This window comes from Pan paniscus, chromosome 16 (assembly GCF_029289425.2).
Source record: "Pan paniscus chromosome 16, NHGRI_mPanPan1-v2.0_pri, whole genome shotgun sequence".
NCBI lineage: Eukaryota > Metazoa > Chordata > Mammalia > Primates > Hominidae > Pan > Pan paniscus.
This window is the reverse complement of record NC_073265.2, coordinates 53522624-53536010: the sequence shown is the minus strand read 5'-3', so window position 1 is coordinate 53536010 and position 13387 is coordinate 53522624. Positions and strand designations below refer to the sequence as shown.

The following is a 13387-nucleotide window of genomic DNA, read 5'->3' as shown; positions in this document are numbered from 1 at the left end:
CTTACAGTGAGCCAAGATCGTGCCACTGCACTCCAGCCTGGGCAACAGAGTGAGACTCTGTCTCAAAAAAAAGAAAAAAGAATTTCCTTCCTTTTTCAAGTTGAATAATCCATTGTATGTATATATCATATTTTGTTTAGCCATTCACTCATCAATGGACATTTGGGTTGCTTCTATCTTTGGGCTATTGTAAATGGAACTAAGTTGGCTGTTTCTGAATGCTTAGCATAAGACACCAACAGAATAGAGTTTTGATTTGGAGGGAGAAGCAGCAGTTCTGAAGATAAAATATGAGAAAAGGGGCCAGGCTCAGTGGCTCACGCCTGTAATCCTTAACACTTTGGGAGGCCGAGCCGGGCAGATCATGAGGTCAGGAAATTGAGACCATCCTGGCTAACACAGTGAAATCCTGTCTCTACTAAAAATACAAAAAATTAGCCGGGCTATTTTTATAGAACCGCTTGAACCCAGGAAGCTAAGGTTGCAGTGAGCCAAGATTGCGCCACTGCACTCCAGCCTGGGCAGCAGAGCAAGACTGTCTCAAAACAAAACAAAACAATACAAACAACAAAAAAAGGTAAGTCTGAGTGGAATGACTACCTATTTTGCCCTGGTTGTCCTGGGTGGTCAGTGACGATTGTTATATCAGCTCAACTCACAGCTTCCAAAGACTTCTTGAGAAGGGCTGTCTTTTTTCAACATGCTGCTTGGTGAAATGCAAAGTGAATTTGATAAGCTTATTACCCTTATTCAGAAAGAAAGGGCTTGAACAAGCTGAAACCTTTATGTGTGTGTGTGCGCGCGTATATACGTGTACTTCTTTTTAATTAACAGTATGGTCCTCTAATGTAGGAGAACTTATGCTTTCTTATTTATCATTTTAGTAAAACTAGGTCATGTCCTCATCCAGTGTATGAATATACCACATTTTGTTTATGGGTATTTTATTTGTTTCTGTTTTGTTGTGTTTTTTTTGAGATGGAGTCTCGCTCTGTTGCCCAGGCTTGAGTGCAGTGGTGCGATCTCGGCATACCACAACCTCCGCCTCCTGGGTTCAAGGGATTCTCCTGCCTCAGCCTCCCGAGTAGCTGGGACTACAGGTGCGTGCCACCATGCCTGGCTAATTTTTGTATTTTTAGTAGAGACAGGATTTCACTATGTTGGCCAGGCTTGTCTTGAACTCCTGACCTCGTGATCCACCCACCTCGGCCTCCCAAAGTCCTGGGATTACAGGCATGAGCCACTGTGCCTGGCCTGTTTGTTTCTGTGTATGAATACTCTATGATCCAGAAATTCCACTCTGGGTATTCACTTAAGAAAATGCATATATATGTGCACCAAGAAACATATAATAATATTCATAGCAGCATTATTCCTAATGGCCCAAACTGAAAACAGCCCAAATGTCCATCAACAGTAGGACAGATAAATAAATTGTGATATATTCATACAATGGAATACCATCTAGTAATGAAAAAGTATGAACTACTAATGCATGCAAGAAAGTACATGAATCTCACAGACGTAATCAAGGAAAAGAATGCAGATACATGAGAATGCTTATTAGATAATTCCATCCATATGATGTCAAAAATAAGCAAATGTGATTTCCTACAATAGCAGTCAAAACAGATTACCTTTGGTTGTGATAAGTAGGAGTTAGTCATTGAGAGGAGGTACCAGAAAACCTACTGGTATGCTGAAAATGTTCTCTTTCCAAATGGTAGTTACATGGGTGTATGTATGGATATATAAAAATTCACTGAGCTCTACAGTTAACGTTTGTGTGCTTTACTGCATGTAAGTTATACCTCAGTAAAAAAGAAAAAGTAGGTGTAAACAAAATTACAAAAAAAAAGGTAGATCATTTGTGCAAGAGGATTGAAATTTGTTTTTTGATGTTAACAGTGTATGTCAGTGATCTTCATACCACTTAGGTGGAGCTGCTTCATAATCACTGGATCTAAACAAAGCTGAAAATTATGTGCCAGACTCTATAGGAAATTGTCCAAATAATTAACAGTAAAGCAAGACTTAAAAAAAAGTGAAACACATAGGTTAACGTTGCTCCTTTTTACATAAATGCTTTCATAAAGATTAAAAATTTTTAGATGTGGGGTGTAGTTGCATCAGTGGGATCTATGAAGTTCTCATTATACTCTGGCTTCTCCTATATGTACATTAGTTGAGTACCTAATTTTACATAAAAATCTACTTTTATGGCTGGGCACGGTGGCTCATGCCTGTAATCCCAGCACTTGGGAGGCCAAGGCGGGCAGATCACGAGGTCAGGAGTTCGACACCAGCTTGGCCAACATGGTGAAACCCTGTCTCTACTAAAAATACAAAAATTAGCCAGGTGTGGTGGCCTGTGCCTGTAGTCCTGACTACTTGGAAGGCTAAGGCAGGCGAATCGCTTGAACCCAGGAGACGGAGCTTGCAGTGAGCTGAAATTGTGCCACTGCACTCCAGCCTGGGTGACAGAATGAGACTCTGTGTCCAAAAAAAAAAAAAAAAAATATATATATATACACACACACACACACACACACACACACACACACACACGCATATATACTTTTACCCCTGGACTGGGTGTGGTGACTCACGCCTACAATCCCGGCACTTTGGGAGGCCGAGGCGGGTGGATTACCTGAGGTCAGTAGTTTGAGACAAGCCTGGCCAACATGGCAAAACCCTGTCTCTACTAAAAATACAAAAATTAGCCAAGAGTGGTGGTGGGCACGTGTAATCCCAGCTACTCGGGAGGCCGAGGTGGGAGAATTGCTTGAAACCGGGGGGGCGGAGGTTGCAGTGAGCTGTGATTGCACCACTGCACTCCAGCCTGGGCAACAGAGTGAGACTCCATCTCAAAAAATATATATATTTTAATAGATAATAAAATAATATTAATATATTATTCAAATATATCAATATTAATATATTATTAAATATATCAATATTAATATATTTATTATATTAAATTTTATTATTTTAATAATAACTATTAAAACTTGTAGCAGGGGTAAAAGTGTGTGTATATGTATTATTTTATGTATGTACGTATGAATGAATGAATGACAGGGTCTCACTCTGTTGCCCAGGCTGGAGTGCAGTGGTGCAATCACAGGTCACTGTAACCTTGAACTCCTGGACTCAAAGGATCCTCCCATCTCAGCCTCCCAAGTAGCTAGGGCTGAAGGGTGCACCACAATGCCTGGCTAATTATTTAATTTTTTTGTGGAGGCAGAGTCTCACTTTGTTGCCTAGGCTGATCTCAAACCCCTGGCCTCAAGTGATTCTCTCACCTTGACCTCCCAAAGTTTTTGGATTACAGGTTTATGCCACAGCACCCAGCCTACAACTTTATTAATAACATCTATATTTCCTCTCAAAACTTGCATCACTGTCTAGAATAGAGGTCTATATTCTTATTGGCAGAAAAATATATTTGACTATTTTGTCTAATGATCAAGTTCAAGTCACTGACGTTGCATGGTTCTAGTTCTTCCGGAATTGATTGCTTTACCTTGAACTCTGTTCATGATTGTTTTTTCACTTTCAACTATTTTCTTTTTCTTTTTTTTTTTTTTTTTTTGAGATGGAGTCTCGCTCTGTCACCCAGGCTGGAGTGCAGTGGTGCGATCTTGGCTCACTGCAAGCTCTGCCTCCTGGGTTCACACCATTCTCCTGCCTCAGCCTCTCAAGTAGCTGGGACTACAGGTGCCCGCCACTACCCCCAGCTAATTTTTTTGTATTTTTTATTAGAGACGGGGTTTCACTGTGTTAGCCAGGATGGTCTCGATCTCCTGACCTCGTGATCCACCCGCCTCGGCCTCCCAAAGTGCTGGGATTACAGGCGTGAGCCACTGTGCCCGGCCTCAACTCTTTTATTTTTCAAAGGACTGTTGGACCTTTTTTTTCCTACCTGAGTGGCTGAAATATCTCATTGGTACGTCACTCTTTTTCATTTTCATGGGTTCCCATTTGATCTTTTAATTTTCCACATTCATATTCTAGAGGTCTTCAAATAATAAATGATCCGTCTGTTCTGAAAAAGTACTTCAATTCTGTTTCAGACCCATAATGAAATATTTACTGATAAAATGATGCAACATCTGAGATTTGTTTCAAAATAATAAAGTTACTGAAATTGGGTAGGTTACATGGGGGAAAATCATATGCCTTTGAAGTTATGCATAAAAATTTTAAAAATACAAAAATACTTTGGTATTTCTCTGCTGCAGAAAATCATACTTTCTAGAATGATTCACTCCAGTTTTTCTGCCCACCACTATAATATAGAACATTTTACAAATTTTCTTTGTAAAGCATAGGCCCTTGAAAGTACATAGACACTTTCCGAAAAATGGAGTATGAGTCCTGCTTTGATGCTATTTATAAATGACTTTCAACTTCTCCCTTTCTTTTGGCCCTTGCTGCCTTTTACCTCACTCCACGTAGCCTCACTTTAGACTTTCAGGTGTTAGAAGCACTCTCATTTTTCTTACTAACAGATTAATCAGAATATCATGTGTAATACCTTAGGAAAGTTATATAGAAATTAGTCCAGCCACTGACCAGCTTTTCATTGCAAAATGAAATAATTGAAATTGCTTTTTAGAAGATTTTTATTGATGGCTCTTATTATTCTTTGATCATAACTCACACTAAAAAAAATTGTGATTTAATATACACATAGTTAATATCTGTGTATATGAAGTTTCATGAAATAATATTTTATCCTTACTGAGTATAATGTACTCTGATACTTTTTATTTTATATATTTTTTCTTTAAAAAATTTGGTCAAGACATTCTTTAAAATCAATATTTGAATGTATTTACTTTATATCCCACTAATGGATCATGTTCTACACTTTAGAAAACATTTGAGCATTGTCTGTCTTGTTAATAATAAACATGCTGTATATACCATCCCAGTGATATTAAGCTTTAATAAGTTTTTCTTTTATTATAATGTACTTATTGTTATTGATAGGTAAGCCCTTTAAAAAACTTGACACAAGAAAAAATTATTCTTGCCTTAACTACTAATCATTTGGGAAATGTTTCTGCATAGTATACTAATATTTTAATACTATTAAGTTAGTAAAAGTGAAAACATTATCTGCTTTTTTTCTTTAGAGTTGTATTGCTATCGTTATCTTCTTACCCCTAATCATACTGCTCACTTAAAGAGATGCTCTTTGGGCCGGGCACGATGGCTCATGCCTCCCAGCACTTTGGGAGGCCCAGACGGGAGGCTCACCTGAGGTCAGGAGTTTGAGACCAGCCTGGCAACAAGGTGAAACCCATCTCTACTAAAATACAAAAGTTGGTTGGGTGTGGTGGCATGCACCTGTAATCCCAGTTACTCGGGAGGCAGAGGCAGGAGAATTGCTTGAACCTGGGAGGCAGAGTTTCAGTGAGCCAAGATCACGCCACTGCACTCCAGCCTGGGCAACATAGCAAGACTGTGTCTCCACAAAAAGAAGAGATGCTTTTTGGGTGGAGGTGGCAATAGGCCAACCTGTCCTCTTTGCCCTAAATAGACATGGTAATCATCTGAGTTATATAAAAGTAGTTACTTGTTTTAACTACTAATTGCCTCAAGTTCATTTGGCTGGATTTTTTACAAGTTCTAGGTAGTAATTTATACATGTACTGTTTTCACTGAAGGGCAAGAAAATGTGACAGCTGGAGCTCTAACTAAACAGACTGTATGTTCCTTTATCAGTATGGCTCTGAGAACTGAGAACTCCTAGTTCTTTGAAATAATGCAGTATCTGATGAAGCTTACGGTGAATGTTGTCTCTGTAGGTGACTTACAGAAACAGGAAGTCTTCATGCAGAGGGTTTTATGGACAGCATCACATCCAGGAGTGCTGCTTTGAAAGGGCTGAGTTTAAATATAAAGCTCCAAAAACTACTGTGTAATGCAGTTCCTTTTCTATTAAGAATAAAGGAACCAATAGCCAGGAAGTGAGCTTGGGAAGCGTTGTGGATTTTGTGCAACAGATACTAAAAGCTTTCAGTGCTTGGGATTGTGCCAGCTCATCAATGGTACTTTTCTGTCCATTAAATGGCTTTCCTTCCTCATAGTTATTGGTATGCTTTTATTTTTATTTTTTTAGCTGAAGCAGTTATTTATTTTAAATGGGCAGGGTTTTAACATAATCTTTGTAATTAAATTCATCTGGAGCAAAATCTTTGAGTACTGTGTATTATTTAGGATAGTGGCTGAGTGATTGTCTAAATTTCTGAAACATGGCTGCATTTTGTGTTGACCTGTAAAATTTTAATGATGCATTTGTGCCCTTGCAAAGAAATTCATTTGAGGCAATGCTTAGCTCAGGAGAATTATCAAGTCACCTCCAGTGCCTCTTAAGAAAAAGGATAATAAAAGGGTAACATGTATTTGATTCTTTTGGTGCCCTTAGAGAAATTAAGTAAACGCAAGCTAGCATTTTGTGATGTATCAGCCACTATGTTGGGTGTTACATAGGCTTGTCTCACTTATTATACTTCTGTGATTATACTCTTTTATATACATGTGAAAATAGAAGCTAAGAAGCATTTTATAATTTGTCTATCACTTTTAGGTTTAGTGAGAATTTGGAGGAATGCATCATAGTAGCGTGGAATGATATTGTTTACTCTCCTAACTAAGTCTGTTCTCCGCTAATTAAGAGCATCATTTAGACCAAGCTTGTTCAACCTGTGGCCTGTGGGCCACGTGTGGCCCAGGACAGCTTTGAATGCAGCCCAACACAAAATTGCAAACTCCCTTAAAACATTATGTGATTTTTTTTTTTTTTTTTTTTTTTTTTAGCTCATCAGCTTTTGTTAGTGTTCATGTATTTTATGTGTGGCCCAAGACAATTCTTCCAGTGTGGCCCAGAGAAGCCAAAAGGTTGGACACCCCTCATTTAGACCCTTCCGTTTTCCTTATCCCTCACATTACATGTAATCCAAACGTTGTTAGGTTTTCCTTCAAAATACCTTGCATGAAGATCCTATTCTAGTCCTCTCAGGAATTATTACCTCTTCTCTGCTATAATAATAGAAGTAATAAAAATTAGACTTATCTAGCACCTTGCAGTTTACAAAATATTTACACATATTCTATCATCTTCATAAAGCTCTGTGAAATAGTTATTCTTTATATGTTCTGTTATAAAAACATTTTATTCATCTTCTTTCTAATTACCTCATTCACTTCTGTTTTATACATTGGGGCCAGATTAATATTTTTTATTTTGTTTATAACTGACACATAATAATTGTACATGCTTATGGGGTAGAGTGTGATGTTTCAATACATCTGTACATTATATAATAAAATAAGGGTAGTTAGCATGTTCATAGCCTTCAATCTTTATCCTTCCTTTGTGATAATAACTTTCAAGATTCTCTTGTCTAGCTATCTTGAAATATACAGTGCGGTAAGTCCTCACTTAACTTCATCAATAGGTTCTTGGACACTGTGATTTTAAGTGAAACCATGTATAAAGAAACTAATTTTACAGTGGGGTAATTGATAAAAACAAGAGTTAAGGCCAGGCACAGTGGCTCATGCCTGTAATTTCAGCACTTTGGGAAGCCAAGGTGGGTGGATCTCTTGAGCCCAGGAGTTTGAGACCAGCCTGGGCAACATGGCAAAACCCTGTCTCTACAAAAATTAGCTGGATGTGGTGGTGCATTCCAAGATTTCTTGAGCCTAGGAGACTGAGACTGCAGTGAGCTGTGATTGCACCGCTGCACTCCAGCATGGGCGACGGAGCAAGACCCCATTCCAAAACACCACCAGACCTGCCTTACAAGAGATCTTGAAAGGAGCAATAAATATAGAAAGGAAAGACTACTACCAGCTAATACAAAAACATACTTAAATATACAGACTAGTGAAACTATAAAGTAACCTCACAAACAAGCCAGCATAATAACCAGCTAACAACACATTGTCAGGATCAAATCCATACCTATCAATACTAGCCTTGAATGTAAACAGGCTAAATACCCCCATTTAAAAGTTACAGAGTGGGGCCGGGCGTGGTGTCTCACACCTGTAATCCCAGCACTTTGGGAGGCCGAGGTGGGCGGATCACAAGGTCAGGAGATTGAGACCATCCTGGCTAACACGGTGAAACCCCGTCTCTACTAAAAAATACAAAAAAATTAGCCGAGCATAGTGGCAGACGCCTGTAATCCCAGCTACTGAGGAGGCTGAGGCAGGAGAATGGCGTGAACCCAGGAGGCAGAGCTTGCAGTGAGCCGAGATTGTGCCACTGCACTCCAGCCTGGGCGACAGAGCAAGACTCCATCTCAAAAGAAAAAAAAAAAAAAGTCACAGAGTGGCAAGCTGGATAAAAAGGAAGACCCAATAGTATGTTGTCTTCAAGAGACCCATGTCATGTAATGATATCCGTAGGCTCAAAATAAAAGGATGGAGGAAAATCTACCAAGCAAATGGAAAATAGAAAAAGGCAGGGATTGCAGTTCTAATTTCAGACAAAACAGACTTTAAACCAACAAAAATCAAAAAAGATAGAAGGACATTACATAGTGGTAAAAGGTTCAATTCAATAAGAAGACCTAACTATCCTAAGTATATATGCACCCGACACAGGAGCACCCAGATTCGTAAAGCAAGTTTTTAGATACCTACAAAGAGACGTAGACTCCCACACAATAATAGCAGCACTCCACTGACAGTATCAAACAGATGATTGAGGCAGAAAATTAACAAAGGTATTCAGGACCTGAACTCAACATTGCACCAAATGGATCTTACAGACCTCTACAGAGCTCTGCACTTCAAAACAACAGAATATACATTCTTCTCATCACCACATGGCATATACTCTAAAATCAACCACATATTTGGACATAAAACAATTCTCAGCAAATTCAAAAGAACCAAAATCATATCAAACACATTCTTGCACCACAGTACAATTAAAATGAAGGCCAAGGCTGGGCACTGTGGCTAACACCTGTAATCCCAGCACTTTGGGAGGCCAAGGTGGGCTGATTGCTTGAGCTCGGGAGTTCAAGACCAGCCTGGGCAACATGGCGAGACCCTGTCTCTACTAAAAATACCAGAAAAAAATAGGTGTGGTGATGTGCACCTGTGGTCTCAGCTACTTGAGAGGCTGAGGTGGAGGATTGCTTGCGTCTTGGGGAGGCGGAGGTTGCAGTGAGCCGAGATGGGGCCATTGTACTCCAGCTTGGGTGACAGAGTGAGACCCTGTCTCAAAATAAATAAATAAATTGGCCGAGTTCAGTGGCTCACACCTGTAATCCCAGCACTTTGGCAGGCTGAGACAGATGGATCACTTGAGTTCAGGAGTTCAAGACCAGCCTGGCCAACATGGTGAAACCCTGTCTCTACTAAAAATACAAAAATTAGCTAGGTGTGGTGGTGCATGCCTGTAGTCCCAGCTACTCTGCTCAGGAGACTGAGTCAGGAGAATCACTTGAACGCAGGAGGCAGAGGTTGCAGTGAGCTGAGATCGCGCTGCTACACTCCAACCTGGGAGACAGAGCGAGACTCTGTCTCAAAAATAAATAAATAAATAAAATACATACATACATAGTAAAATAAAATAGAAGTCAAGACTAAGAAAATCACTCAAAACCATGCAGTTACATGGAAATTAAACAACCTACTCCTGAATGACTTTTGGGTAAATAATGAAATAAAGACAGAAATCAAGAAGTCCTTTGAAATTAATGAGAACGAAGATACAACATACCAGAGTCTCTGGGACACAGCTCAGGTAGTGTTTTTTTTTTTTTGAGACGGAGTCTCGCTCTGTCACCCAGGCTGGAGTGCAGTGGCGCTATCTCTGCTCACTGCAAGCTCCGCCTCCCGGGTTCACGCCATTCTCCTGCCTTAGCCTCCAGAGTAGCTGGGACTACAGGCGCCTGCCACCACGCCCGGCTAATTTTTTTGTATTTTTAGTAGAGACGGGGTTTCACTGTGTTGGCCAGGATGGTCTCGATCTCCTGACCTCGTGATCCGCCCATCTCGGCCTCCCAAAGTGCTGAGATTACAGGCGTGAGCCACTGCGCCCGGCCACAGCTCAGATAGTGTTAACAGGGAAATTCATAGCACTAAATGTCCACATCAAAAAGTTAGAAAGATCTCAAATTAACAACCTAGTATCACAATGAAAATAATTAGAGAAACAAGAACAATTCAACCCCACAGCTAGCAGAGAAGACAAAAAATAACCAAAATCAGAGATGAACCAAAGGAAATTAAGACATGAAAAACCATTCAAAAGATCAACAAATCTAGAAGTTGGTTTCTTGAAAAAAAAAATTGATAAATAGGCCACTAGCTAGACTAATAAAGAATAAAAGAGAGAAGATCCAAGTAAACACAATTAGAAATTATGAAGGGGATGTTACCACTGACCCCACAGAAATACAAACAGCCATCAGAGGCCAGGTGTGGTGGCTCATGCCTATAATCCCAGCACTTAGGGAGGCCAAGGTGGGTGGATCACTTGAGGGTCAGGAGTTCAAGACCAGCCTGGCCAGTATGGCGAAACCCTGTCTCTACTAAAAATACAAAAAAAATTAGGTCTGGTGGCGTGCACCTGTAATTTCAGCTGCTGGGGAGGCTGAGGTGGGAGAATCACTTGAGCCTGGGAGGTGGAGGTTGCAGTGAGCTGAGATTGCACCCCTGCACTCCAACGTGGGTGGCAGAGTGAGACTCCATGTCAAAAATAAAAATAAAAATAGCCATCAGAGGCCGTGCATGGTGGCTCACGCCTGTAATCCCAGCACTTTGGGAGGCTGAGGTGGGCGGATCACCTGAGGTCAGGAGTTCAAGACCAGTCTGGCCAACATGGCAAAACCCTGTCTCTGCTAAAAATACAAAAATTAGCTGGACGTGGTGGTATGCACCTGTAATCCCACCTACTCGGGAGGCTGAGGCAGGAGAATCGCTTGAACCTGGGAGGCAGAGGTTGTAGTGAGCTGAGATCGCACCACTGCACTCCAGCCTGGGCCACAGAGCAAGACTCCGTCTCAAAAAAAAAAAAAATAGCCATCAGAAACTGCTACAAACACCTCTGTGCACACAAGCCAGAAAACCTAGAAGGGATACATAAATTCCTGGACACATACACCTGCCCAAGACTGAAGGAAGAAATTGATTTCCTGAACACACCAAGAATGAGCTCCAAAGTCCAATCAGTAATAAATAGGCTACCAACCAAAAACCCAGGACCAGATGGATTCACAGCCTAATTCTACTGGATATGTAAAGAAGAACTGGTGCCATTTCTACTGAAACTGTTTCAAAAAGTTGAGGAGGAGTGACCTATGGCATACTTCTGATCACAAAAACATCACCAAACTTCTAGATAAAGGCCCAAAACACTTGTAATGTTAAACATTGAAATAAATGTGGGCTATACATACATTTAAGACAGATTAATAAAAACAAGATAATTACCCTTTTTTTTGGTGAATCAGTGAGTGATGGCAGCACAATGGTAGTGGGTAAAATCAAGGAATAAATGTTTGCAAAGCAAAAATGGTAAGGAGAATATCCTACTACTGTGCAGTGCAAAAACAAATATAGCAGGCTCCTTGAGCACTTTTGTACTGCATTGTTGATTGTCTTGCATATGTATGATTACCATAGACTAGAATTTTAATTTTACAATAATTTGTATTCATGCATTTTTCCAACCCACTTATCCCAGTTCAGGGTCTCAGGTTGCCAGACCCTATCCCAGCAGTTTAGGGCACAAGGTGGGAATCAACCCTGGAGGAATGTCATTCCCTGGCGGGATGCTGACACACACACCCACATTCACTCATCCTGGGACAATTTAAACACCCCAGTTAGCTCAAAAACAATTGAAATAAAAAGAATAAAAAATGAAATCCTGTATGTTCCCTAAAAAACAAACAAAACACCCCAGTTAACCTAAGGTACACATCTTTGGGATGTGGGAAGAAACTGGAGTACCCAGAAGAAACCCACACAGACATGAGGAGAACATGCAAACTCTACACAGATGGTAGTTCTGGCTGGGAATTGATTTTTTTTCTCATCAGTGTTGTAACATGAAATGATGTTATTTAAGGTCCTTTTGTTAGCTATAGTCATTCTACTACTTAATAGAACACTAGAACTTATTCTTAAAATCTCACTGTAACTTTGTACCCATTGACAAACCTTTCCTTATTCCTCTTCCTTCTCCCTCCCTAGCCTCTGATAACCACCATTCTGTTCTCTCCTATGAGATCAGCTTTCCTAGATTCCACATATAAGTGAGATGATGCAGGATTTGTGTTTCTGTGCCTGGCTTATTTCACTTAACATGTTCTCCATGTTTATCTCTTTGCCACAAATGACAGCACTTCCTTTTTATAGCTGAATAGTATTCTATTGTATATATGTACATTTTCTTTTCATCTATTGATGTACACTTAGGTTGATTTCATATCTTGGCTATTGTGAATATGCTGCAGTAAACATGGGAGTGCAGATATCTTTTGGCATACTGGTTTCCTCCCCTCCCCTCCCCAATTTTATTTAAAAAATAAAATTTATTTTATTTTATTTTTTTGTAGAGATGGGTTTTGCCATGTTGCTCAGGCTGGTCTTGAACTCCTGGGCTCAAGTGATCCTCTCACCTTGGCTTCCCAAAGTGTTGGAACTACAGGCATGAGCCACCATGTCTGGCTGACATACTGGTTTCAATTCCTTTGAATATATACCCAGTAGTGGAATTGTTGGGTCATATGGTAGTTTTGTTTTTAATTTTTTGAGAACTCTTCATATTGTTTTCCATAATGGCTGTACTAATCTACATTCCTACCAAGAGAGTATAAAAATTTCCCTCTCTTCACATTCTTGCCAGCATTTGTTTTTTTGATAATTGCCATTTTAACTGGAGTGAGGTGGTTTCTCATTGTGGTTTTGACTTGATTTCCCTGATGATTTGTAATGTTGAACATTTTGTCATGTATCTGCTAGCCATTTGAATGTCTTCTTTTGAGAAATGTCCATTTTGGTTTTTTGCCCATTTTTAAATTGGATTATTTGGGGTTTTTTGTTAGTGAGTTGTTCAAGTTCCTTATATGGTCTGGATATTAACCCTTTGTCAGATGAATAATTTGCAAATATTTTTTCCCTCTAGGTTGTCTCTTCACTCTGTTGAGAAACTTTTAAATTTGATATAATCCCATTTGCCTGTTTTCACTTTTGTTGCCAGTGCTGTTTTTCTTTTTTTTTTTTTGAGATAAGGTCTCGCTTTGTCTCCCAGGCTGGAGTGCAGTGGCACAGTCTTGGCTCACTTCAACCTCCTCCTCCTGGGTTCAAGTGATTCTCCTGCCTCAGCCTCCCAAGTAAC

General features: G+C 39.9%; 1 protein-coding gene across 35 annotated transcripts in view; it reads left to right on the top strand.

Annotated features, from left to right (window-relative positions):
• Positions 1-13387, top strand: part of CSNK1G1 (casein kinase 1 gamma 1) — a 207738-nt gene that overhangs the window by 91534 nt on the left and 102817 nt on the right. The gene's annotated exons all lie outside the window — the stretch shown is intronic.